General features: G+C 48.9%; 1 protein-coding gene across 1 annotated transcript in view; it reads left to right on the forward strand.

The window, feature by feature from the left end:
* Positions 1 to 26,412, forward strand: part of tinc (transmembrane protein tincar) — a 139,449-nt gene that overhangs the window by 57,016 nt on the left and 56,021 nt on the right. Inside the window, exon 4 of the mRNA XM_025299988.1 lies at positions 8,169 to 8,214. The gene's annotated coding sequence lies outside the window, so the exon portion shown is untranslated. The remainder of the gene's footprint in view (positions 1 to 8,168; positions 8,215 to 26,412) is intronic.

Here is a 26,412-nt window from a genome sequence, read left to right on the forward strand (position 1 = left end):
CTGCGCGTTTCTTCCTAAGAGCCTCTCGGAAATCTGTTCGATATACTTACGAGAGCGCGAGAGCGTATCGCCGCGCGCATCAAGGGGATGTCGATACGCGACTGGGTATCGCGCGTCGGAGTTGCAATTCGATTGACGGCGAATGCCTCGGGTACGTGTAGGAAAACGCGATTCTCTTGTCTCTCGCTATTTCGAGAACATCGCGGAAAGCTCTCGGGCTTGATGTTTTTTTTTTTTTTTCCGAAAGACAGAAACTTCTCAGGAGAGTTCGAACATCCCTCCGCCCTTTGAGAACCCGTTTGAGAAATTAGCACCTGACTGGAGGAGGATGCTATCAGTCGAGTCTGCTATCAGCGGACTGATCACTCGGACTGAAGAAGACACGGATGCGGATATATCGAAGATATACAACGCCGGCAACCGGCGTCAATTACGGCACGATCCAGACGTTATTTTGGAATGATAGAGAGTGATACGAGTGTGTGATTAAAAGCCGCCGAAGCGCGACGAATCACGTTACTGCAAACATCACGTAATGAAATGAGCGTATCACGCACATGTGTACACACGCGTGTAATATGTATATGACTTACACCGCTGCGTACGAAGCTGCGTGCTCGCAACAATAATATCCGGTTGACTCGTTTTCAGCATGCGAACGCAATAATTAACGTGATTGCGATCGCAATTAAAACAAATTTAATCTCTGGCGTACGGCTGGTTAAAATCTCGCCGACGTAGTACGTCACGTTTTCTCTCTCTCTCTCTCTCTCTCTCTCTCTCTCTCTCGCTCGCTCGCTCGCTCGCTCGCTCGCGGCTGAATTCGCATAATACTTGATTAAACAGCTCGCGGAAGCGCGAGCAAGTGCGAAACTTGGCGAAGGATATTAGTTCGGAGAAATTAGTCCCCGAGAGAGGAGATCAGTCTGAGAAAAGAAACGAAGCGCGAATTTTCCTCGAGGAGCCCTCTCGGCGAAGTTTCCTCCGGGATGGTGCGAAATGCGAATGGGTACACGCATATTGGCGTCCGACCGACGTGCCGTACGACGTCGAGAGAGAGAGAGAGAGAGAGAGAGAGAGAGAGAGAGTTACAGAAGCGGAGATTCCTCATAAATGCGGCACATCAATCATTTTACAGTGCGATAAGCGGGATCGCGCTCACTCGCGTTTCTGCCTTCGGGCCTTGCGGAAAGACTTACTTACCGATCGCGCGTACGAACGATTTAATTCTCAAGATTACACGCCGCAGCGCGTATCTCGCATGTACTACGCACATGTCTCAGGATTTCCGAAACTCGCGTTGCGCTGCGCGTATCGTCTGGGAAGATCGCTTCCGCGTCGCAAGTTTTCCATGCAAGTAACTCCGAAGCACTGAAAGTTTCCCCCGGACTTGCCGCCTTGCTGCTGCTACTCACCGGCTCTTTTTCACCGTCCCTACATTTCCATTCTCGTTACGCGCACAGTGCCACGCGCGTGCGAACGCGCGTTGAAGAGAGACGCTGCGTTTGAAACACTGCGACAAAGTTAACTCCGCGTATGTGTGTATATATATATATATATATATATACTCGCTCGCTCACGCATTCTCAACGCGCGCCGCGCGCACGACACTTGTGCACTTCTTTCAGTCGGTCGTACAATCGTAGCGAGGAAGACGAAGACGCGCGCGCGCGACGCGACGACATTGGAACACCGGTGCGCGTAACGAGCCAGACGTTAGAAAGGACATCCTGCCCGCCGCCGTTCTCATTCATATTTCGTCTGTCAAATGGAAAACGGCGCGAGCGCGCGAGTCGATATTGCCTCTCGCGCTATTTCAAGTACACTTTTGCCGGATGTGTCTCGCTTTCTGGAGAATCGATCTCTCGCCCTCTCTCTCTCTCTCTCTCTCTCTCTCTCTGCGCGCGTTTTACTTGACAATTCCATTACCGGCGGTTCCCCCGCCGGCAAAAAGAGCGGAGACGCGTGCCGTTCGATTAATCGAAAATAGATCGACGCACTGAATGCGCCGAACGATCGAAGCTATCGTCGACGCAGACGAGTGCGCGCGTGTGCGCACACACACACACACACACACACACACACGTCGGCTTCCAATCGGCGTTTCCCGAACGAAAACTCGGCGAGTCGCGGTCGAATTTTCCTGTGTGGTAACTCGTTTCCAGCTGACGAGGCGCGGCTCGCTTTGATGAGGCCGCGAGCGCTGACGTTTATTTCGATGTGGCTCCCTTGGACAGTTTCTCTCCGTGCGATTACTTTGTTACACAAAAACATTGTTAACGTCGTCCGTATGCCGGCACGGCGGAGTCCGCATATCGCACTTAATTGCCGTCTCTATCGCTTCCCCAATTGTCTCGTAATTGCACGCATACTTTCGTGTCTTGCACTCTTGGCTCTCGTACGTTCCTTGCGTTTCCCTCCGAACGAGACGCGCACGCAACGAGGCTGTTGTCGCGCGATCGCGCAAGTCTCACGAATTTTCGTCCGGAAGCGAACGAGAGAGAGTTTATCGAATTAACAAAATACGCTTTCGGCGTCTCCATCGTGTTCTGCGAGCGAAGCATCTCGTGCCATCATCGAACAAATTTGGCCGTAACTAATTTTACGTTTCATATCGCGGCTCTACGTGTTTCTACCCCGCCGCCCGTCCTCGTTTCCCCATTGTTTCAGCGTACAAAGACAGATTTTTGGACGATCGACGAGAGCGCGGCGCGCGGCGCGCAAAGCGAAGTAGAGAAAAAGGGCCAGGTGGCCGTATGCTTACCATCATGAAAGAGCGTCGTGTCACGTCGTTGCTTTTACACCTTAGAGTTTAACGTCAGAAGGAAAAAGGACGCGCGCATCTGTGTGCGAGAGCGCGCGCGAACGCGAAAAACGGGCGACGGAGACACGGACTTCTTTTTTGCGCGAAAGCTACAGACTCTCGCAAACGTGACTCAGATGAAAAATCGTCTCGCCACCTCTTGTCGTCCTCGCGAATTACCTACGTCGGCGGGAAAGCGGTTTATGTAACGTCGCCGACGTTTCTTCAGGGATACGTGGCACACTTACCAATACAACGCGTCGTCGTCGTCGTCTTCGTCGTCGTCGTCGTCGCGACGGCGACTTTACCTGGTAAATTTCGAAACAAGCACTCACGGCGGGAGCTTATCTCGACGGGATTTTTGCGAGAGGTGGAGAGAAAGATGGATCGAGTTGGCGGAATAGGAAAACCTGTCGCGCGAGCGACACCTTTCTTCCGTCCGACGATGAAAAGGAAAACGCCGGTGTAATTTCGACGAATTCAATTCGCCGCATAATGCGGGCCACGAGTGTCTTCGCGGTGCACCCCGGAAGCGAAGATTTAAACCTCCGACGTCGTTCCAGCGAGGTCGAGGAGAGAATCCCGTGTCTCTCGTGGACGCGGAAATACTCCGGAAATATTCCTGAGAGAGGGGGAAAGGGAGAGATCGAAACTCGCGCGCAGGCGGACCAACTCGCGAAGGGAGTCGGTTGATTAAACTCAGGAACTTCATATCTGGGAATTCGGTGCAGTGTCCTTCGACGCTAATATCATGCATCGTCGCCGCCGCTACGGTTTCTCGAATTCGCAAATTGCTCGTCGGTATAATTCGGCGCGAATTTACGGTCGCCGCCGTATCGAGCTATTCTGGATGTAGGCGCGTAGACGCGGGCGCGCACGGCTCGTCCAAACACGAGGCGAAAATGGAGGCACGAACGTATGGGAATTAACGATGTACGGCGTGTGTGCCCTGAGCGAAACGCAAATAGCAGCAGTACGAGTGTAACGCCGGCCTGCCGTGGATTCGCTCAGTCGGACGCGCGGCCTACCGCTGTCGAAGCCGTTCTTCGTCGGACCCACGTGCGTGCGCGCGCCACGTCCGTCACGGCACGTGGACCGCCGCGATTGAGCCGCGATTGAGCCGCGATTGACGCCGCTGAGATACAACTGACGGAATATCGAGGTATTTTTATTCGCGCGATATCGGACCCCGCGCCGCAAGCGGCGCACAGTGGATCGAAACTTCAAATTCTGTGGACATCGACTAAAATTCTGTTCGGAAACCAAATTTTGTGCAAGTGCAGGAATACGTTTTAATGAAATTAATTTTCATAAAATATCTTATTTCTAATATTTGTGTATACCATTTTGATAATAATAGTATTGTAACGAATATATATATAAATATATATATAAATATGTAGTGTTCCTATTCGGATTCAACAGCTAGCACCACGTGAAGGTAAGGAACAAGCTAGCCTTGGGCAAGTTATATGAAATCTTCTTGCATAAATTCAATTAATAAAATATTTGTTAGATATTTTTGAAAATTTTAAGATTAAACAATCTGTATGAAAACACAAGAGAAAATTGCAAGACTAGTAGATTTTGTAAAATTCGTGAAAACAGCCAAGGATAACAGTACAGATAGCATAGAGGTTCTTCGCAGATCCTTTGATTGCGTGTGTATGAATAGAAGTGGATTAAACGAAAGGACTATTCGAAATTTTGCGATTCTTTTTCAATCCGTTGCAACAGATCGGAAAAAATTTATGTCTTGCTTCTTATCTATGTGACGCTGACTTGAAGCCAAACAGGAATATTTAAAATTCAAATAGAAAAGAATATTGTTATAAAAATATTATGAAAATGTAGACAGAAATTTTACTGAAATTTTCATTACAAATGATTTCTGGCCGAAATTCTGTCTCCGAACCGAATTTTCATTCATGTACAATTGTACATTATAAGTTAGGTGGTTTCTGTCCACTATACGATGTATAGGAGAAAAGATCGCACAAGATCGCAGCTGAAACCTATACGGCTTTTTACTATATGAATGATTTTTTTAAATCTTATTTAGTAGATCTTGGACATTCTTTTTAATTATTCAATAAATATGTATGAGTTGAGTTACGATTTCGTTCTAATTCATCATAGAGAGGAATGCGTAAAATATAACAATCTGGCAACGGATGTGATAAAAATGTTCTTGAAGAACCATAGAATTGTGTACCATAAGGATCGATATTTATTTATACAAAATACAGCGAACACAAATACACGACTTATGTTTAACACATTTTTCTTATTACAGAAACTCGAGACTTTACACGCTTACAGTATCTATATTACTTATTCCTTTATATTTTCTGCACTCGGATCATATATTACAACTATTTTACAATACATTCTGGTAGATGAAGTTGTGAAATTCGAACTTTTATTTTTGGCTCGACGTCCTCTCCACCTTTCCCACCGTTTCGATCCACTGTGCGGCGTCTCGGTACTTCTATAAAAAGGTGTCATCGCCGGCTATGTATAGCGCGCCGGTGCATAACCGATGTTGTTTACGATAAACGTGGAAATTGCACATCTACGCTGGTCGACTAACGGAGATGCGATGCAAAAGAATCCGGCATCCATCGGCGAGGTCGAGTTTTTGTTGATCATTTTTGTATCAGTGGTGGTCTCTCGAGATAGCCGTCTGTCAATTTCTTTACGCGCTGAAAATACATGTAACAAGGTTCGCCGAAAGAGAAGACGGAAAAAACGGCGGGAAAGAAAGCCGTTTTTATCCCGCCGCTCACATCGACTTTATACTAATGCTAATATTACAATGAGCGTAACCGCGCGCCATTCGTAGTATAGGTCGCCGCGATCGATCATGCTAATTATAGCCTCGATCGTTCCCCGCGCTCCGGAAAAAGAGTCCGTGTCATCGAATAAATACACGACGTGTAACGGTGGAATAGTAATTAATGGATTATCCCCCGATGCTTCCTTCGAGATACCATCTATCGTGACGTCCCCGCGAGATTAATCTTCCTGGTTGTAATATCAGCATCGACGAAGGGCCCGGTTGCGGTTCGGTTGCACTGTAGCGATTCGATGCGGACAAACCGATGGGGAACCGTGGAAAATGGGAAATACTCGTCGATCTTTTTTCGTCACTCTGCCGAACGCTTCTCAGCCAGAGCGCCAGCATTGGTCGAATTTTACGTGTGAATTTACGTACGTACGTAAGATCTCTCAACTGCCGGAGACGTCTCGGCAGACTTGACGAGATGCTCGTACGTGTCCGCACTTCCGCCAAGAAATAAATGTGTCCCCGCTGAATCGGATCGCCGAGATTAACGATTTCCTCCATCTCCTCGGGAAATAGACGTTATTGTTGCGAGCTATTCCGCGTTGAGGGAAAATGTCCCCTCGCGACGTGTCGCTGGGAAGTATTATAACGTCATAGCTCGCGCGGCGCGTGTTTATAGAAATATAATGCCACAATTAGATGCGCATTTACGCACACTTCAAGGGAGCCATTCCGGGAGCCGAACGGCTGCTCGGTCGTCGTCGTCGTCGTCGTCGTCGTCGTCGTCGTCGTCGTCTCTACTTTGTCATTACGGAATGAGAACTTTGGAAATGCGCCCGCGTGGATAATTCGACGACGCGGCTGCGTATCTTACTCCTACCTTCGTCTTCTCGTTTCTCCCGTCTTGTCTTTGCTGCCAATGCGGAACAGACCGCGGTTTCTAAATTTGATTTCCACTATCGGGAAATTTCGACTGGCAATTGCACGGAAAAATAGAACGGTTAAAGTTCCCAAGTAAGGAAGAACATAGAGACGCGACTGTCGCGGTCGAGCGCACCGCGGATGACATCAAGTATATGCCGGGAGAGTTAGAATTGTGAGAGCCGAAAAATTTTCCTTGATTCTTGCAGCGGGACATATTTTGAGAGACGCTTTGTACGATCGATATAATTAACCGCGAGGCACGAGATACGCGAATCGGGGGAAATTAGATGTGCCGCTAATTGATCAGTGCTGACGGTGCAACCGGTCAGCCGCTAATAATCGCGATGCCACATGAACTTCAACCTTGATAAGAAGCGACTTCGTCGATCGATATGCCCGCCGCGGTTAATTAATGTTCTCGGGTATTTGCGTCGTGCGATGGGGAGGCGATCGATAAATTTAGGACGGCGCGGATACGACAGTTTGCACGTAACGCAAGATAATTGCCGGTAAACTGGCGAAGATCCGTCTCGAAGCTATAAAAGCCATATTCTGAAGTAAAGTTAGCGCTCGAATGAGATTTATCGTTGAAATTACGGCGTTTACACAATTACACGACGCGCGACGAATAATTTATAAAAACGGGGCAATATATATATATACGCGAAAATCCCCGCGCGGTGTTTTTTTTTTATTTTTCTTCATATTCGTTATATTCGTTTAATATTTGTTTTAATATTCGATATTTTCATTAATACCGCTTATAATTACACTGCGAGAAAACCAGTGACATTGCACATATTTTTACATCAAAGAGAAATTTTATGTAGATTTCAGTCGAAACATTGTCAAGTAAAACTGACGGGGTCTCGTAAATATGTACGCGGCATTCGCGTCTGATGAAACCGCGAGCCAATATCGCGCCACGTTAATCAGCGGCATTCGCGTTTGTGCTGAGAGAAGAAAAGGATAAAGTTTGGAACTTGCACTCTCGTTTCCCCGCGAGTAATTTTCTCTTTTGCGATCCGTCTTCACGTCGCATCAGCCTTGTAAAGGCGCAACACCGCGAAAGAGATCTTCGTCTTGCGTTTGACTTATTATAAGATCAATAAGTCCGACTGCGCGCGCCCGCCCCTCGGTTGTCTTGTTCAATTTTGCCGCCTTCATATCGCAGACGACCCATCTGTGTATTCGTGGTCTCCGTCCGTGAGTTTGCAAGTTCTGAGACCGTGGAACAAGGTACTTTAAACTGATTGCGAGTGATGTGCCGGTGTTTAACACAACGTGGCAATCAGCCCGCTCTGCGTCTCGGGCTCCGATATAGCTGCAATAGCGGCGTTCTATGCACTTGGGCTTCAACTCTCTCAGAGAGAGAGAGAGAGAGAGAGAGAGAGAGAGAGAGAGAGATCAATGTTACCATTAGTTGCCCGCGGGAGGAGAAAAAGATGCGCCGAGTTCTTCGAGCGAAGTGGATCCACGCGCGGTTCATTTTCGGTAATAACGTAACTTCGTGCCGGAAAGCCATTTATGAAATTACTCCCTTTGGAGAACCGGATATTTTCCGGCCATCCTTCAAGCTCGCGGAATACCTGAGAGCGCGCACGCTCTCCGGCCGCCCTTTCGGTCTGATAAAAACTTTCTTCTCCGTTTCAGATCTGTTTGCTGTCCTATTCTCGTACGCGGACCGGCTCACCGTTCGGTAAGTTTGTCATATTCTCGATCGCTGATCGCCTGTTGCTGAACGCAGCGCGCAACACTCTTCTTTCTTTCTCTCTTGTTTTCCTTCTCAAGCTGCAATAGAGCGCGTCTGTATCGCCGAAAGATACAGGCACGCGGCATCTCTATACGTATTTGCGATCTCTGTCGCGGATCTCTATACGTATTTGCGATCGTCCGAGCGCTTGGCGCTCGGAGCGCAATGAAAATTGCAAGGGACAGATGCGCGTCGCGCGGCTGTAATCCGAGCCGCATACAAACGCGCAGACTGCACCACTTCTCGACGAGAGCTCGGAAACATGGCCAGGAATCCAAGTTAACTCATACAGCCGGCGCGGCTATTTACCGACGCAATCGTTCGTAACACGAGCATCGTCGTTTGCAGGAAAATACGCGGAACTTCTCGAATCTGATTCGGCGAAATAGTCAGCGACTTGAATACAGAGACACGCGCTCGCGCGCGGAAGCATCTCTCTCTCTTTCTCTCTCTCTCTCTCTCTCTTCCAATGTCCATCCCGATCCGTTGAATCGATATCATCGCGATCGTGCTGAATTGCCTCCCTTATCCGGGGAGATTCCTCGACAAACTTTTAATCTACTCCACGGCCGAGAGCTCGATCGCTTCGCTGATCGCTTCCCCATTTTCTTTTTCTATTGCTCTCCTTCTAATATATTAATGCAAGTTGCTCACTCTTTCTCTCTTTCTCTCTCTCTCTCTCTCTCTCTCTCCCCCCCCCTCTCCCTCTCCTTCTTTCGCTCGCGCTCACGATACTGCACCATCACCCGCTATCCGTGAGCGCTTTTTATTCCGGCCGAGAACTCAATTAATCTCGAGATGTTCCGTTTCCTTCTTCGCGCAGGGAAAATATCTCCTTCGTTTATCGGCCATCTTGCACCTCCGAGTGACCCTCTTTCACCCTGTCTCGTGCAACGTATTTTCCAACATCACGCGGATTTCAGGACTTGTTTTTCGTCGGAAATTCCCAGCGGGCTTGTCATTCAACGTTCCATCGTTACTCTTACATGTTAGCTATCGGGGACGATACATCTCGATCGTGAAATTTAATTAAAAAATTTCCTATCTCTTACCCCGTCGAAAGCGCGTGTGTGCGTTGTTTTGTCGATCATCTCTCTCGAAATCAGAGACAAATCTCGCGATCGTCATCGCGCGACGCTTCCGATTCCTAAACTTCACGCTTCCATTTCCATCGTGCAAAAATCGACCGTCCGTGGGCGAGCGAATGATGCAGCTTGCCTGATAAAAAAAAGAAGAAACGGAAGAAGTTGCTACAGCGCGTCGAACAAGTTAACACGCGGTCGTTGTTGTTGTTGAAGTTGTCCGTGTGATTTCCTCCTTCGAATCACGCACGTAGCCTGCCGACGACTCGGCAGGGCTCCGAGATGGGCTCCGGGCTTCTAATTTCGGCCAAATCCATTTTACTCACCCTACTCGTCCATTTCTTTTCCCTCGTGGCGGTTGTATACCGTCGATTCTGCCCCGACCTACGTTAGATAATTGCTCTCTCCCTGTGTCGAGTTTCACCGTTGTTCTTGCAAAGATGCGAGCAGACAGGTTCTAACATTTCCCTAAAGGAAGCCCGTTGTCGCTCGTAAGAACCTAATTTCGCCAGGTAGAAATCGAATCACGCGGGATCTCTCGCCCGGGGCGCACGCGGCGTTGCCAGAAATACTCAAATCCCCTCGCGTGAAACGCGTTTCACTCATTCAAGCTCATTTAACTCATTTAAGTCGCTCGCTCGTGTCGCTCGTCGAAATACATTTTTCAACGCTCGCCGCTCGAGCTTGTCCTCCCTCTCCCCCCCCCCCCCCGCTCCCCCACCCTCCCCAGCCGCGATTTTTCGTCGTAAAACACGGCGATGAATGCAACACGGGAGAAACGACCGAACTTTGTCTATTAGGGTAGCTCGTCACCCCACGTAAGTACGCAGAGCGGGGAAAGCTCTTCGTGCTTCCAACTACTCGGAAGGACGCAATTACATCTTTCTTAATGCGTAACGGCGTACGTGCTCGGGTTACATGTTGCTTTCGCGTCTTACGATACCGATGGGGCCATGCGGCAACCAAATTAAGCTCCATAATGGAGAAGCTACTTGTTGTCATTAGTAGCGAGAGCCTACATAGACTCGCCGTCATTTTCGGAGCACATATTCCTGCATCAACAAAGACAATTATTGTAGGCAATTATTTTCCGAGCACGTTTCACATTCCTCTTACAGCTTTTATGAAACGCCGCCACCGCCGCCGCCGTCGTCGTCTCAACGACACGTTGATCCTGCCTTCTCGTTGATTAATCTCAGCTGCGCCGAAGGCCGAGTTTACTCTGAGAATCGCGCGGATACGTTCGCGAGCGGAATTATTTACGATTTCCCGATACGCGAGTAAACATCTCGCGCTACGTTCTTACGGCAAACATTATTTTCTTTTGAGACAAGCATCTAAAAAATGGCACAGGGGTCACAGGACGCGCCATATTATCCCCGAGACCCCTGCTGCTCCCTCGGGAACGCAAGACAAGCAGACCTAATGTTCACGGAGTGGCAATATGGCGGTAGCGGTCTCGAGAAACATTTGCTCCCTTAATCTAACGACGTAAGACGGCGCCCGCGCCGGAGGCGAATTATTGAATTCTGAAGGCTGCTTTCGCTGTCTTTCGCAGCGGGCAACAATACGAATTTCCACCATCTCTATCCTCCCCCTCCAAGCCCCGATCGCTGAACGTAAACGAGCCAATTGGGCTCCTTGGGGTCATTTTGTTCTTTCGTTAAGTCTCGATTGTTCGGAGATATCGAGTAACTAATAGTAATAGCGACGGGTAATTACACGCCGCCGCTGAAATGCACCGATAACCGCGCAACGCGATACGTCGCGACATATATTTTAGTTGTAAATCGAGCGCGACTAAAATGATCGGAGCTATCGGAGGAGGCGAGGAAAGACACCGCGGAGACCATGGTTTCTCTCTCTCTCCCTCTCTCTCTCTCTCTCTCTCTCTCTCTCTCTCTCTCTCTCGCTCGCTCGCTCGCTCGCTAATGCTTTGCGCAATCTGCTCGGATCAGATATTCGTCCGAGATACTTGTGAACGAGAAGATGTAGATACGGCCGCGGTGTATTACGTGTACTCTCGATCCAAACTAATAATTCTTCCCTCGGGTCCACGCCTTCGCTCGAAACCTCGACGTCGCGCTCAGGTATCTCGCGATTGCGAGACCTTGTGTAGACTCGCAGAAAGAGGACAACGCTCGCTTTGTCGTGTCGCTCCCGAGAGAGACACGACGCGAGTCATTTCCGTGCGACATCCGATATTATCGCGGGTGCGCCGCGATGCGGAAAATATCGTCTGCGGGCAGATACTACGCTATTACACGCGGACGAGAGAAATAAGATGCGTGCGAGAGATCGGCTGATCGACGGACCCTTCGGAGATCGTACACTTTCCGCGGAAACAGACGGCCCAAGTCTCTCTCGCCCTCTCCCTCTCTCTCTCTCCCTCTCTCTCTCTCTCTCTCTCTCTCTCTCTCTCTCTCTCTCTCTCTCTCTCTCTCGCCGGGGAGCGTCTTATCCACCCCACAGGAGAGAGAGAAGGCCCCCTCCATCTTTCCGATCGGCGATCCGCGAAGTAGAAGCTTCCCCTCCCACCCACTCCGCCGCCTCCTCTCGCCCTCATCTTTCTCTCGCCATCGAAGAAATCGATTTTCCCGCCGCCTAAGGGGAACGACGACACGGTCCTTGCGAAATAGCTAGTCGCATTTATTCTAACGACTCCCGGCAGACCCGGCGAATGCTATCGCGGGTGCGCGCGCGCGCGCGCGATGCCGACGTTACGGTGGTAGTTTCTAGATTTTAGAGCTTTAACGACATAGAGATACAGCGGGGTGGTGTGCCGTGTTTTGAGCCGTAAGACAACTCGCCGTAAGACAAGTTTCTGATCGATGCACGTGCGCGCGCGCGCGCTCTGCATCCCGTTATTACCCTCGTGGATTAAAGAACGCTTCAACTTTTGCTAGCAAGTGCGAGCAAGTTCTCTCGCATTTTGAAATGTGAGATTTGCATGCGCGTACGCATTTGCTTTCGCGTGCGCGAATGTGATGTAAACTTGATCTGGTCTGGGAAAAGATCGTTATAAGACAAGGACGCTCGACAGGACTCATTTCGCGGATGTTATTCCGCGCAACGGCAAGACGCCGACTTGCCGTTGTATCAATGGGCTATCAAGTCGGCTAACGCGATATGAGACGTTCGACTTTCCTCTCCGTTGAATCAGACACGCGCGTATTTTACGCCTCAAGCAGATTTGATCGGTGATTAATAACATTTCTCGTTCGACTGAACGTTTTAACGCGGCGGCGCTTGTTATAAATTAGAAAGATAAACGATAGCGGCGCTCGACCGGGCGAAACGCTGAGAGCACGACTTGCTCGTGGAAATCGATTTTCTTCAGATTAGGGGAATGACTCGGCCCCTTGCGCGAGATACCTAAGAACATTTATTTTTACGGTCGCCGAAGGCGAGTCGAGTAAACGACGAAATAAACATATAATAATGACTCGATATTGGGGAGCGGCCCGATGATGAGAGAGCTCTTGAGCTATTCAGTTGCAGAAGCTGAAGCTGAGCGAGGAGGATACATATTTATTGTGTGAAATGTATTTCACATGAACCGCTGTTATTCGAGATTTGTTTTCGTTGCTAATGAGACCTCCGGTCTCTCCGGCATACATCAGAGAAATACCGTCAGTTACGAAAGTTAGGACCTCTTTCTATGTAAATTATAGCGCAATATTAGTTTAGGACGCTGTTGCGCTTTTCGTGCTGCAGATCGCACGTTTCGTTTCATTTGAGTCAAGTAGCTTCGTATATTTAAAACGGAATACATAATTTGAGATCGTCTAAAGAAGGATGATTCTCGCAATTCGTATCTTCGGTGACACTCGAATTTTCGCGAATATCGCATCATTCGCCGCAGACTCCTGCCTGATAAGACGAATTTCCATCTTGCGCGCGTCACTTGGCGAGAGGAATCGTAATCCAGAGACTTCGAGAATCGATCTTCTCGAGATCAGGATCTACTAAAGCGACACCCCGACTGCATCTGCTTTTTTCTGCTAGCTGGGATACAACGTAGATTGTAATAATATATTCCGCCGCGTGACGCTTCTTGTCCGATCAAGATGGATGTCCTCCTCGGGAGCGTGTGATACTGTCTGAACTAAAAGTTGTTTCCTCGAGTCTTTTCGAGTCTCTCCTGCGGAGAACAATTCACTCGCCCGTACATTTCTCTTCCTTTATTCAACGACAGAAGATAATCGTGAACGACTCGCAAATTTCACAATTGATTCTCGATAATTGCAAGCTGGTGAATCGCGAATTTTGAAACTCTCCCGATACTCTCTTTATCGCGTAGTGCAGTCACTGTTATAGTCACTGTCATGACAGAGATATTTTCTATTTTTGCAAAACTCAGCTTAGCTTCTGCTCGCTTTTTTCTTTACGGCTCCTCCTCTCATTCTCTCTTTCTCTCTCTTTCTCCATTCCGCGCTCTCTTCTCCCTACTGTTTGAATCATCCATATCAGTATTCCAACGGAAACAACTTGTCCAACTCGAGGGGTTTGTTCCATTACCGGAATGAAGTCAACGATTAAATATTAAACAACATTTGACGCGCCCTGTATACATATATACACGCGTTCGTAGAAACACGACTGCGCGGAGCACCCGCGTCTCCGCGCGGAATATCGTAATAGTCGATGACTTTATTGCGTTCCATTTGGCCGTCGTAGTCTCGCGCCGTAGGATACGGGAAACGAACGCTTTCTCTATCGGAAGCGGGAATGTATTCCCGAACGCTCGATACTACGCTCGGTTTGTTGTACGACGGCAGTAAGTTCTCGCCGGGCACGAGATTGGCGCGGCTAGATCGGCCGGTTGCGACGCGCTTTCGCCGGGCCGGCTATTTATCAAGACATTGTTTATAAACGACGCCGTAGTGCCGTGCAGTCCGTAGTGCCATTTTCTCGTGTGCGTCGTGTATCAGCGTGTTACGTCCATGTGAGCCTTTTCATTCGCGGGCCAGCCAGAAACGCGCGCGACGGCACAAAGGTACGTCAACGTGACGCACAATGCGCGCAATACGGTTGCATTGCGTTCTAAACATAATTTCGGGATAACGCGCCTTTCGCTTTCCGATGTCAAATATTCATCCGGCTCGACGGGAGTAACCTCACTGCACCACGCGGCGCGCGCGCGCGCGCGGGGGGGATGAAACGTTTAGCGCATGTGTAAATCCCCAAAATTGCTGGGACGAGTGAATGCGCGAATTTGGAATGATTAATATGCACACAGTGCATGTACACGTTATTCCAAGTGTTGGCCTCATAGAAACGCGGCTACCCGAAATGTTGCCTCTCTACGTTAACTTTGCGAATGCTATTGAACTTATGAAGAACCAATGCGGAGGACGTTTCAAGTTTATAACGTTAGGGAAACTATTATCCTTTCTGTTATTTGCACACAAACGGTTACTTACTCGATCGTTTCCCCACGTTGGCAGATCAAAGGAAATTTATCGCGAGATTATTTCTTCCTCCGTCTCAATAATTCTCCATCTGCATGCGCTATTTACTCTTGATTTCAATGAGCGATATATTAATGTAACGCGAGAAATGAATGTTAAATAATTGATACGGTTAATCGACAGAATTGACGGACAAATGAAACGACAAATTCTCGTTTCCCTTAACCCGCTTTATTTCGTTACTATTCGCGGTGGTGCGGAAATTTTTGGGTGCAATTTAGAAATTGAAAACGGACAGAAAACAAAGTTACAAATCTCGTCGTCGTCGTCGTCGATGTTTATTGATCACACGTCCTGCGTCCTCGCGTAATCGCGTCGTCGTGGAGTTGTAAATCGTGGCCTTGTTATTAGTTCTGCACGAAAGCACGTTGTCGATCGTTGCGACGGACGCAACGTTAACCAACAGTTGCAACGTTAATCGACAACGATCGCCGAACGAACGGCACTTTCGACGCGCATCGCGCATGCGATCGCGTCGTGATGACTTTGACCGCTTCAAAGCTTCGGAATGTTTTGAAAGCGTTGATTGCTGTGATCTCTCGGCCACCACCGGCCGTGCACGTCATTGATTGGCGGGAGATGACGGCTCGCGCGGTTGGCAATTGCCGTGGGATAATTTTGCCCTTTCCGCCGATTGTTTCGGGGCCCTCGTGCCTCGTGTACTTTCCCGTGACCGCGTGATTATGTTTCGAGCCGACGAGCAACGTGCATACCACACACACACACACACACACACACACACACACACACACGTGGAGTACGTGCGCAGGTATACCTTGGTTATCACTCCCCCACCAGATCTCAAAATATTTCATCGCGCTCTCGTCGACGCCGTGTTAACTAACATATGTTCCTCCGATCGGATCGCATCTACGTATCGGTGTCAGTGTCAAGATATTGGATGGACGGGACGGAGGAAACAGGACGTCGAGACGCGGGCAGAGATATATTTCCAGATGCGTTGGGTCGTTTATTACACCAGGAAAAATGTATCGGTGCGTGAATCAAAATTTTGTTGTAACAAAAAAATAATTTGGTTAAAATATGCCCGAGAAAACCGTTTAGTTCCTGCAAACAAATATCTTGTTTGATTACGATTTGTTCGTGTAACGTAATACTTTTGTCATAGCAAACCAAAAAGTGCTTTAACTATATGAATTTTGTTAAAAATACTATAATTTTTTCTTAATATAAAATCTAAATTTTAGTGCACAGGAAGGCAAAATAGTATCCATTGGGCATTATTTTACTTTATGTAAAATAATATTTCGTTGTTACGTAATTTTTATGGATAAAGTAACTAGAATTTTTATAATTAATTAATTTTTATATATGAAGTCTAAGAACAAAATTACTTGGTCCAGAGATCAAAGCAGAAAAGTATATTTAGTTGAGACAACTAAATATTAAAATGCTATTAAAAAATGCCTCAACTAAACAGTTTTGTTAGAGATACTAAATTTTTTTTTCCTAGTGCATACGGAACGCTTCCAATTCCGGGTGTTTCGAACCGTTCGTTGTTACTCGCGGGAAAGCGAATTATTCTCTCAGAAATTCCGGCTCGTTCTCGTGATATTACGAGTTCCTCGCGAATGCGCGAGTTCGACAGAATCCACCGGGTTGATATAGAATCGAAAATTTCGACTCCGAGTATTTACTTAGTCCGACAACTTGGATCATTCAAATTCCAAACGCGCTTACGTTAATTTATGCGAATTACCTTATATTTATCGAGCGCACGGTGACTAATTGTTGACCTCACTTCCACCTTATCCTATCTATCACCAACATTGCCCAACATGCAGGATATCTCGGGTTTCCTACATTTCCTCTCTCATCCTCGACCATCGCCGGGGTCGCTACACATGTTTGTCCGTACGTCAAAACGCGTTTGAAAGCTTGCTTCACTGAAATATTTAAGTTACTCGAAGCATAAGAATTTCGACTCGATAGAAAATTCCCTCAGAAAATGATACAGCTTTTCGACGAGATTACAAGGGTATCGTGAGAGATTAAAAATTATCGTACGTTTCCTCGAAAATTTCATCAGATTGGCGATTTGGCCAATTTTTTAACACCGCGTCAACGGTACGCGGACACACACACACACACACATGTCGACACATTTGGCTGTTAATCCAAAGTACAATGTGTCTAATTGGACGAACGCGACAAATCGCGTTTCTCTCGATATCGATTGCACGTGTCTGCCGGCCGGCAATGAGAATAGGCGAGAGCGAGAGTAATTACGATGCGCATTGACGATTCTCACCGCACAGACAGACGAATTACGCGGACGACAGCGTCGCGCTGTTTCACGCACAGACGCGACCGTTAAAATTAAATACGTTCGCAATTAATCTCGCATTTATGAGGTTGTCGCGGGGGGGGGGAGGGGGCGGGGGCTATCGAAGGGTCAAGAGGGCGCGACGCGGCGCGGCGCGGCGCGGCGCGGCGCGGCGCGACGTGGAAAACGTTGAGAGAGCACAGAGGTGAAAGAGAGGGTGAAAATTGTGTGTACACGCACCTATATCCGTCGTCTCGGGACGAGGGATGTCCTGTAGCCATGGTGACACGCTGACTCATAGGACGGGCCAGTGACGCCGGAAGAAGACGGCTCGCGGGAGCCGGGCGGAAAATCCTTCGAAGGATTCCTCACTGCTTGATCTATTATCCCGACTCGGAGGGGACCTCGCGGCCGACTGTGATCCGTGCAATGACCTTGGCAATGCTCTATAACCTCGAGAAAACTACATCGCGGGACGGAGGGGTCGCTTATGCGGGGAGCTCTCGGCCGTCCGCTTTTACGACCGAGTATGAGAAGATATGTCTAGCGTGATTTTTTTACGTCGCTCTCTCGACCGACCGCTTTATTAGCTTCGTGCAGGTTCATAATTAATCCCAAGTAGTAATTTGTCGCGTTATCGTTAAAGGGTTGCGAGGGAATATCCGAGACCGCTGGCTTTTTAAAGTCGTCGTGTGTCGATGTATATTTATTTCTGTCATTGTCAGCCCCGACTGAACCATGTTTGCAAAGATGACATTCGGAAAACGATGTCGTTCGCCGAGACTCGAAATCATTCCGTTCGGTTCGATTTTCCAAACGGTGAAGCATTCTCCGATGCATTTTTAGAACGAGATACGTTTCCAGAGTGACATTGGGGTAATCTTTCAATCGTCGTTAGCGACTGGTATTTCTGCGAAAGCGAATCGGATCTATCGTCAGGTATGTTTCGCTGAAACTGAAACTGAAAACAAATAATCGCATCATACCAGCGGTGTATTCCCGGTAACAAGCTGTACCACATATATTCCGCGAGCGTGTGCATTACCTATTATGCGAGATAGATGGGGATGCATAATAGAAGGTGGTCTTCTAAAGTTTGAGATTCTTTCGGTAGCGACGTAACGAAGATAAAGTGCTCTGTCTGTGAAGGGTCTTGTCTAATCTCGACAGTCACGCGAGGTATATATACCAACGTTTCGGAAAATACATCTTCGTTGCGTCTTATGAAGAGTGATAATCTACAGGACGACGCGCGGTCGATTTCCTCTCTCGATTAGCTTTATATCGATTATGCGAACGAATATGAATAATTTATTTTTTCTCTCTTTCTTACAATTCTCTCTCTCTCTCTCTCTCTCTCTCTCTCTTTGATATACTTGTAAGTTTTTTGTCGTTTCGTGAAAAAATTAACGCATGATACGCACATTTACTGGTTTTACAAAATATATTTAGCGTTCGATAGTATTCAGTAACGAGAGAGAAAGAACGCCGTAAAATTCGATAACATCGCAGTAATCGTGTCAACTAGATAAGAACCGTTATTAAGCGCCTCGTGATTAAAGATGTTATCTCCACCCCGTCTCGAGCTTTATCGTTAGCACGGGCTCTTCTAATTTATTGGTGTAATTGGTAAATCGTTAAAATCGTTAAAACCGGCGACGGATCCATTATCTTGGGCCGGGAGACTCTTTCGCGGTAAATAGGGCGTAAGTTCCAATGGAGATGATCACCTCGGAGGAGAATGGAGACTTTAATCCACCTTTACCGAGTGTCTTTTTGCGAAATGTGGGACACCAATCTCGGGATTATCATCGCCACACGCCGGATATGGGCAATACGACTGTGCCTTTGCAAAAACAAAAGAGAGAAACCCGAGGCCGGCATCAAAAGACTCGCGTCTTTCTGTTCTCTCGCGCCGGTAGTTCTCTCTCCCGAGTTTCGGCCGAATTTCGAAAGTCTCTGAGGTATCGACGCGTCAGATATGGTCCTTTTAGAGCTTCTTCCACCGAGGTAATATCAGACGGTACGAGAACGAACGAGAACGCTCGAGAACGAGGAAGAAATTCTACTTGAATAACCATTTGGCGAGATCTTGTCTATTCTCTTCCGAGATGAAACTATCGCGTGGTATAAAGGTAGACGAAGCTCGAGCTCGACACGATGAAAACGCGACCTCCTTTCGCGATCGAGATTCGCGACGGACTCGTCTGTTATTCGTTGTCTTAAAATTTTGCATCATCTATTTGAAAAATAGCTCTGAAATATCTAAATTGGCAGGATTAAGCAGCACACGAGCATGTTGGTTTGTGAAGCTGAAATCGTATTATACGCACATACATAGGTATTTTATCCTTCGGAATTATCCGACAAATGCGACATATATGCGTGCGGATAGATTGTTACTTCCCTCACCAATCTCTTCAATTGGTTCTTCAAAGGACACGACTGAGCCCCTTAAGTATTGGGTGAGTGCAAAAGTTCGTGCGGAGTTTCAATAGATGGAGTTATAAGCGTCGTAAAGTGTTGTCATTAATACTTCCATCTACATATTATATAACGTTGGAAAGGTGACGTCTTCAGCTGTTATTAAAAAAAAAATTATTTGTTTTCATACAAACTGCTTCGAGAAATATCACTTTAAAAATGAGTATCGATAAGGTGCATTTACGGCATGTTATGCTTTACGAGTTTCGGAAGGGAATAAACGTTGCCGCAGCCGTAAAAAACATTCAGGATGTTTATCAGGATGAAGCACCAGCTAAACGAACTGTGGAAAAATGGTTTGCTAAATTTCGGCGCGGAGAATTTAACCTTGAAGACGAGCCACGCTCTGGTCGACCTTCTGACATTGATGACGATGTTTTGCGTACTTTAGTGCTCAATAATCCGCGAATTTCAACAGAAGAAGTTGCTACAGCACTAAACGTTGACCGATCAACCGCTTTTCGGCGTTTAAAAAAGATGGGATTCGATTTGAAGCTCGATATATATGCTCAATAGCATATGACAAGGCGCTTATACTCGAGACTACAAATCTCGCAAGTGTTCTCTATCTCTCTTTCTTCCCGGTGTCTTCTCATTTTCTTCTCTTCTATACTTTTCTCGTGAGAATCCAATATGAAGTATTAGAAGTCTGATTTCGTAGTAATTTATTGGCAAGGTCGCTTATATTTATTTCCCATCGTTTTCCTCCTACTGCGAGCTACTCGTACACGAAGGCCATCATTATTTCTTCGTCGCTGATGAAAACTTACGAAACCTGTATACGACATCGGGATTGCTGTTGATGACGAGAATAAAGACTGATCCTCCTTAAGAACATGTACGTAATAAAAGCAAGAGGAAAATCTTCAAAGATTACGCAAAGCTACGAGGGAACGACAGCCACGCCGCCAGTGGATTTGTATCATTTCTTCAGGATTCCGGCTTTGATACAACAGAGAGAGAGAGAGAGAGAGAGAGAGAGAGAGAGAGAGAGAGAACTTTATTATTTCATGAAAGCCTTCGGCGACGAAAAGAAAATCCGTGTGCCGTTCGAGGAAAAAAGACACGAGGTGGAAGGTCTCTCTCTCTCTCGACGGACTTTTTTATCATTTGAGAAAGCTACGTACAATAGTGTAGTACACGAAGGTAGCAGTTCGCTCTGCGCATCTGGCGAATACACGAGGCTCAAGATTATGACATAAATATGACAGTTTACAATCGTTACGTGCCGGCAAAGAGTTCCAGCAGGCAGCTGGAAGCCTTACAACCACAATGATCCACGGTTAAAACGCGGCGATGTAACAAAGGGACAACACAGCGCGTGTAAATTTGCACAGCGCGCGACGTATCTTCGCGTAATCACGCGGCACACACGAGCCTATACGCGCGTAAATACTCCCTCAGACGTGTGCTCGAACCTCTTATCTAGATTGAACGTGGACGATTAACAGCGGTTTGACGAGAGTCCCTCGCGTTTCAATCCTTAAATCTCGAGCTTCTCCACGCCGACGCGAAATCATTTGTATACAGCGCGATGACTCCCAGGCATCCTGTGGAAGCAGCGAGGCAGGTCGAGCGCCGGCATTTAATCCGGCTGCGTTTGTCACGCGTGTCACGCACTTTACAGCCCCTCACGCTCCGGCAATTCCCTCTCGTAACGTTCAAGATCCCAGAAGCTCGACCTACCCTCTTCCGCCTACGCCTCCGTTGCTCTTCACCACCACCACCACTATTGCCTTCACCGCCTCCGCCCCCTCGTCCTGCCTCACCCTCTGCTACCTTAGCTTATTCACGCGGGTGACAGAGCGTGGCAAAGAGACGGGGCACGTCACAAAAGAGGGATAAACGTTTAACCCTTCCCGAGTGCGAACTTCACAACTCGGGGCTTGAAATTTTGTGGAAAACGAGCCGCGCATCCGCAGGACCGCCGCCTCTCTCGCGTCCATCCCTACCGATTATCTCGTCCCGAGAGAGAGAGAGAGAGAGAGAGAGAGAGAGAGAGAGAGTAACGCGATGTGTTGAGGGCTCCGATTCTTTCGAGGGCACGTGGGGCGAAGGAACTTGGCGGAAGTAACTCGATTCCTCGGCGGTTTGAATTTCCCTCTCGCGCGCGCGCGCGAGCACTCGAGCAAACGTTACGTAATCTTCACCGTAACAGTTGTAGAAGAAAAACAATGTCGACTTTATTTTTCATCACGCGCGGAGCACTGTTGACTCTCGCTCTCCCGCAGGGGGATTTGGCTCGGACCGTCGAAAGTGAATGGAGTGAGTTCGCTTTTGCCTTCAGCCGCCCTCCTCGCGATTCGTGCGCGCGCGATCGATCATCATTCCGCGCTTTCTCTCGCGGCCCCGGCATGTCGGAAAGTACAATTACCCGCGCGCATGGGCCCGCATTCGAAGCGAATTCGCGAGAGAGAGAGAGAGAGAGAGAGGGAGAGAGCGCCGCGTCCTGACGACGCTCTCTTTCTCTCTCAGGAACGCGACGCCGTCGTCGCGGTAAAAGGCCGGAATGTCGTCGCGCCCGCGCGAGCTTTCGCGTCGCGGAAAATAGATCGACGTTTTACGTGCCTGCCCGTGAGAAGAGCGGGCGGGGAAGGGTGGGCTGGGCGGGAGGAGGGCTGGATGGCAGGCAGGAGGGAGGGAAGGAAGGAAGGAAGGAAGGAGGAAGGAGCTCGCTCGATTCTTCCGGGCTATCTAGCTCGCGGAAATCGACTTGGCCGGGACAAAGGGTCGCGCGGGGGTGAGGCGGCGCGATGAATCATCGATTTAATCCCCGGACGGATAATCCGGCGATGACGAGAGACCGCGTCGCAATTTTATAATCAATTAAGGAGAGAGGCGCCGCCGAGCGACGCCTCGTGGCGCAGGAAGAAGAGGCGGCGGAGAACCGATAGGGTGGAAGTAAACGAAGAATCCCCCGCTAATGAGTCCATCAGTGGCAGCGTGAGGCGGTTTTAAAGCGCGCGCGCGCGCGCTCACACCTGAACCTCGTCGGTCGGTTCGTTCGTCGCCACCCTGTGTGAGCTTTGGTCTTCACCATAGACAGCGCGTAGACACACGATATCGCGCTGTGTGTGTAACTTAAAAAGACGACCGATGAGGGACCGACGTGTAATTCGTTATCGAGCCCGTCCACTTAAGCGCGCAAAATCGCCGATCCGCGCCGGTGTGCGAGCTAACGATTATTAGTTCGCGCGTAATTAGCGAGATACGCGCTGGCTTATCCGCTCGATTACACGCGCTGCGATTAGACGAATAGCTGGCGTTCGTTGCTACGCGTCCGGACTCTGGCGTGCTTTGAGTTTGGCTATTCGTGAGTCATTTGGAGAACAGCAGTGTCGTTCATTGATTCGGAAATGCTACGACATTCGGCACGGGCGTTGCACGCACGCACGCACGCACGCACGCACGCACGCACGCACGCATCCTTGAACCTTTGGTGTGGGACGAGAGAAAGTCACTTTAATTTCCCCGGACAAATTGGATTACGTTTTCATGTTGGGGGCAAATCAGATGCGAATCACTGGAGGGAGTGGGGAAAATATATTTCGTAAACATTCTGTACACTGTGTAATGTATAATTCAGATTGCTTTTCAGCGCTCTCTATCGCGATCTCCTCTTCTGTCTCCGTTCCGTTATACGACTGTTATCCTGTGAGCGCGCTCCAAGCTCGTGACTTTTATCGGCATCGCCGGGCAATTCCATTGTAATGCCGCGGCTTGTGCGACATACGTCACGCCAACTCACCGCTTATCACGTTCGCATGGAAATCGCATCGGACCGAAACCGAAAACGAGCCATGTCTCTCACTCGGTCTCACTCCGACTCACGCGTGCCGTTCGATCGCGCGCCGCGAAGTTTCTCGCGAAGATGAAAATCGCGGCGACGACGACGACGACGACGACGACGACGACACAGCGGCTTGCGATGAGCAAGCCCTTGCGCTTCGCGATAGGCCGCGATGAAGAGTTGGCCGGCGCCGCAAAGTAGGAAAATCGCATTCGCCGCGACAGATTGCAGCAATCGATTTCGCGCGCATATATATAAGAACGTGCCCCAGTTTGTGCGAGAGAATCGCACGTGCATACTTTCTCTCGGTGACTTTTATAGTTCATTGAGATGTTATCGATTTGATATAATGTACGAAATGCTGAATAATGCATGACACGCGATTCCGACTCGAGATCTCTCGAGTCGTTTAAATGCCATCTCAAATCCGACAGTTAAACGCGAAATTGTACGGAATATCCCGAATTCGCTCGACCAATCCCGGCACTCTCGTCGAAATCAGAAATTTTCTCACCCCCGCAGGTTAATTAATTTAAAGGTAATTAACCAGTCATAATTAACCAGTCATAAAGATATAATATCGTTTTCACAAAACACTGGTAAAAACTCATCCAGATAATCAATGCGTGTACTCCCCCTGCCTCTTCCGTCAGATTATTTCCTTCTTCAGCGCAAAATGTGAGGCGGTATATCGTCTGCAATCCAGGGATCGCTGGGATACTTCAAGAAAGAATAATGCGCCGATGGTTGGAAAATGCACACATTTCTTTGTGTACGCATATCCTTTGTCAAAATGAGACAGGAAAGGACTGCAAGTGCGAGCAAGACAGGATCACTCGCTCGTATCCAACGTCAGGATTGTAAATTGTTAGGAAGCGCGTTGCACAGCTGCTCCGATAACGATATCGCCTGATCGGGTTAATAAGATATTCGGACTCGGCTTGTGCCGACTGCTCAGCCCGCGGCGAGATGCCCGCGCAACGGCTTATCGCGTAACGGCGACGTACGTGTAACTGTCTGCAATTTTAGGACACGCCCGACGCATTGTCGTGATAGCCTTTCGATCGAACAGTCGTTCGGTTTGATTGTAATTAGTACCTATAATTTACAAGTAATCGCACCGGCGGGGCGGTGTCCGAATCGGCAGACTCGAGCGAAGCGAGCGAGCGAGCTTAAAGGAGATATGAAACGAGCGACCTAATCAAGTCCGGCGGCGATCCCGTCGGGGCTTTCGGAACGAAAACGTCGCGTCGTTCAGATACTCGAATCTCCTCTCCCGCGATACCACTTTAACATTCGCCCGCTCGGTTTACCAGTTGATTCGCGCAGCGAGTGCCCCGTTAAAGGTTAAAATATCCCGTTGACCGAGTACCGGCTATTGATACAAAGTCCCGAGACCCATCTCTGGCTCCGTTAATCCTGAATTTGCGCAGTTTGCCCGCGAGATCGCGGCGCGAGCGGACGCGAACGGCTGCGCAAAGTGCTCGCGTCGAAGCGCATCGCCTCGGAGATCACACGGCCGAGAGTTATCGTTCCTCGCGGGATTTACAGCTCAATAGGCGACTCTCGGCAAAGCGAATATTATGCAATTAACGGCACTCGTAATCGTATCACTGTGCAATCCGCGCGAAACAGACGGCGGGTCGAACGACCGAGAGCGACGGAGAGATCCAACGAGAGCAGGCCACCCCAAGCGTGTTCCGTCGCCGAGGGTGTGCCGCGACTCGCGTGACCCCGGCGCGCTGCACGGCGACCTTTAATGCGCATCCGCCGTCGTGCGCCAGCATCATCAGCGTCTTCTTCTCCGGTTTCTCCGAGTATCGAGCACGACGGAGAGCGAGAGCGCGACGCAAGCTTTATCGACGTCAGATCGCATCCGCGTTCGCGCTCCTCCCGCGGGAGATTCGCCCTCGTTAGTTGGAAGCGAAGCGCGGAGACCGGCTTCGACTTTCATCTTATCGCCTTAATGCGATTCGACTTGTCCGGGCACGGCGGCCCGGTTACGCGCGAGTTTCGACTCGTCGCCTTCGTCATCGCAATGCAATTTTGCCGTCGGACCGCGCGCGAGTACGTACGCGACGACCCGTTGAATGTCAAGCGCCGCCGGGGGTGTCCTCCCCTTCGCGGAATTACATTGTCCTCACCGTCGCCGGTCAGGACTCTCTCCCTCTCCCCTCCCTCTCTCTCTCTCTCCCTCTCTCTTTCTCTCTCTCTCTCTCTCGTTCTCTCGAGTGAATTGAATGCCGATGCCGGGAATGATTCACGATCCACGAGGAAGGACGATGCGTTGCGTTGCCTCGCCTCACCTCGAGAGGGAGGGGCGTCCTCGTGATTCTTTGCCCGGCACTTTGCACCTGCGCCCGCCTCTTCTTATAGCTGCTTTGCGAGATCTATTTTATAAGATGATGAAAGCGCAAAGTGCGAGGCGCAAAGTGGAGAGCTACGCCGCGCGTCAAGTAAGGTATTTACTTTGTATTCGAGAGTTGCCGGGGATGAAGAGCGGGTAGGAGGGGGGGGGGGAGGGAACTTTCTTCGCGCGGTACGCCGCCGGGGTGCGGATTAACGAGTTCGTGATTGAAAAAGCGCGAATTCATGGAAAACGGGGAATTGAAAGGGAGCGCAGCGCGATATCGCTGGGAACGATATCGCGAATGTCTCTTCGCCCTCGATGCGTGATGATGCGCCTCGCTCCGCATTCGCGTCAGCATTATGGCGCGCGCTCGAAGCGCGAATAATAGGTCGATCCCGTGGTCGTCCTCTTTCTCTTGCCTCCTATTTCACCTATTCCATGAGAAAGAGGATGAACAAAGGGAGGGGGGAAGAGCAGCGGACGTGAAAGAAAGTTCGACTTGATTTTTCGAGGTCGAATTTCTTCGCTTATTTTCCGCTAATTCAGAATGAACCTTTTCTCCCCGGCAATCGTTTTGTTTTAGACGGGAGTTTTTAAAGAGGATCCCGGGGAGAAATGCTCGCCGTCCGAGAGAGTCACCGGGCGTTGGAGTGAACTTGACTTGGCTCATCCCGTGA

This window comes from Harpegnathos saltator, unplaced genomic scaffold (genome assembly GCF_003227715.2).
Source record: "Harpegnathos saltator strain DR-91 unplaced genomic scaffold, Hsal_v8.6 scaffold31, whole genome shotgun sequence".
In the NCBI taxonomy this organism is placed as follows: Eukaryota; Metazoa; Arthropoda; class Insecta; order Hymenoptera; family Formicidae; genus Harpegnathos; species Harpegnathos saltator.